The sequence below is a fragment of the Silene latifolia genome, chromosome Y (assembly GCF_048544455.1).
Source record: "Silene latifolia isolate original U9 population chromosome Y, ASM4854445v1, whole genome shotgun sequence".
Taxonomy (NCBI): domain Eukaryota; kingdom Viridiplantae; phylum Streptophyta; class Magnoliopsida; order Caryophyllales; family Caryophyllaceae; genus Silene; species Silene latifolia.
Genome location: NC_133538.1, coordinates 191,236,575 through 191,238,849, shown reverse-complemented (window position 1 = coordinate 191,238,849; position 2,275 = coordinate 191,236,575). Strand labels below are relative to the sequence as shown.

Here is a 2,275-nt window from a genome sequence, read left to right as displayed (position 1 = left end):
ATATTGCTGGTAATTAACGCCAAGTCGAAAATGCAAGCACAAAACATCAATTACTCACTGAAGATAAAACTATTGTCAACTTCATAAAAGAGAAGAAATATAAAACTCCGAATTATAATATAATACCAAAGTAAGTGGCATCTCTTGGAAAATATAGAAGGATTATTGATGGGTGCATGATACTACTCCGTATAAAATTGCCCCGGTTGGAAATGACTCGTTCTGAATAATACAATGGGAATAAAACGTATTTAATTTCTTTTCTATATCAACGAACTTATTAAATAGTGATTAGCTTAAATAATGTCACAACTACAATCTCATGTTCCATAACTTTTATGTACAAAAAAAAATTATTTTCCATATAATCAAAGTGTTGTATAGTAGTCGTACCCAAAAAAAAAGTGTTGTCGGTTTTATAAAACTATATTGATAGCAAAATACGGAGTAGCATGTCGACTTTGTTATTACCTTTACATATGACATTACCGATGAATCATCAATATAAGCTAATAATCTTTCGTTCTTGCTGCTCTTGCCCCTACAAAATATTATGAAACTCAATAATTAGATCTTTAAATAAAAATATTTGGACAATAAATTACATAACCAAGCTTATAATAATTTAAAAACAAAAATTGGTATGCATGCATGCATCAAAAAACATAAGCATATAGAATATTGAAACATATATTAAAAGTGGTCAATATACAATGGAGAATAAGCATATTATGCATTATTAGGAGAATGATGAAGCAAGTACGTCGGAAATACGAACAATTGTGGTGCAAATTAGCGAATACATACTACCATTATAGACCCGTAGTCTTTTCGAGTATAGGCGTTTATCTTAAATGTTGTTGTAGGACTAAGTTGCTTATATGATTAGGTATTTGAGCCATGTTCATCTTCTTTCAATCACTTTAAATTGCATCTATTCCTTGTAAACTCTATCTACTCTAACCGTTTGATCACACTTCAATTTATTCTATTCATTCCAAAAAAAATTGGCTATGATAAAATATCGTGAATAGCATTGTTTTATCTTCTTTTTATATAATAATTCATTTAAGTTTACCTAAGATTAAGATAAATTCTAAAAAATAGATTCTTTAACATAGCTTGAAAATCTAATTTTAATTGGAGTAGGAGACTTGTTGTTGTAAACTATTATTTTAATGTATATATTGATTTGTATACACAATTTATATACCTTTTTATACACAATTTATATACCTTTTTATACACATAATTTATTCAGCAAAAGTTATAGCCAATGAAATCGCTTCAAAAGTTCCTCTTTTAAGTATATATATTGATGGCAGGTGGTGGTACACAGCGAGGCGACTCTAGTGGGGGCCGTAGTATGCAGGAGGAGGAGACGGAGGTTGAGCAGTCCATGGAGGAGGAGAGTGAGGAGGAGGAGGAGGCAAATAAGGGGATCCCTATCACATACACCGAGGATAACAAGATCATAATTGATATAAGGGGCATTTGGTAAGATCTTCTCTCTATTTATTTTTATTAATAGTTGAATTTTTTTAATATAAACATTTTTTAATCTAAATTCGTATTTAACATAATTTATTTCAGGTTTAATTCCAAATAAGTAGTTCGGGGAGTTGCCGCTAGTACTCAGCAAAAGATGAACAAGGGTGTTACTTGTTGGTCAGATGCGAGTGAAGAAGATAAGGAGGGATGGTTCAATAACTTCTGAGTATGTTTTTTAATACATTTAATGTAAATGTATTCTAATTCCTTCTTAGCTTATTAGTAATTTGTATTTTTCTAACGAAATTTTTATTTTGTGTAGCAAAACATTCATTAGCCTAAGGAGCAAGAGCGTGCTGTTTGGGAGAGGTACAATTACATCAGCAAAAAGTGGTTAAGAGATAACATGTATAAGATTGCTAGAAGGAAGAAAGCGCCTCAGTTTATGCAAGGTATTTAGTTAATTTTGATGGTTGTATTTAATTAGTTAAAATTATCGTCAAATTTATTTATTTAATTAGTTACTAATATTTTAAATTTTTTTTATTATAGGAAATGCATATCAAGAATTGATGAACAAAAGAAATACCAAAGAATTTAAGGAAAAGTCGGTTCAAGCACAGATCAATAAAAGGGGAGGAAAGAAAGATGGCCAAGTTGAGGCTAGTCATTATGGAGGTTCTCAATCGTTCTATGACCGCGTAATATCAAGTGTACGTCGTATATTTAATCCTTTGTTTTTCTTTTCCGGAAGGCGGCCAAGAATAAGGGTAAGATGCTTACG

At 30.8% G+C, this 2,275-nt stretch overlaps 1 long non-coding RNA gene across 1 annotated transcript; it reads left to right on the top strand.

The window, feature by feature from the left end:
- The first annotated feature begins 1,329 nt into the window (after positions 1–1,329).
- LOC141633243 (uncharacterized) lies at positions 1,330–1,938 on the top strand. Its single transcript, XR_012538041.1, has 3 exons — positions 1,330–1,497; positions 1,594–1,717; positions 1,814–1,938. It is a non-coding gene; the product is annotated as an uncharacterized LOC141633243 (long non-coding RNA).
- The last annotated feature ends 337 nt before the right edge of the window (positions 1,939–2,275 follow it).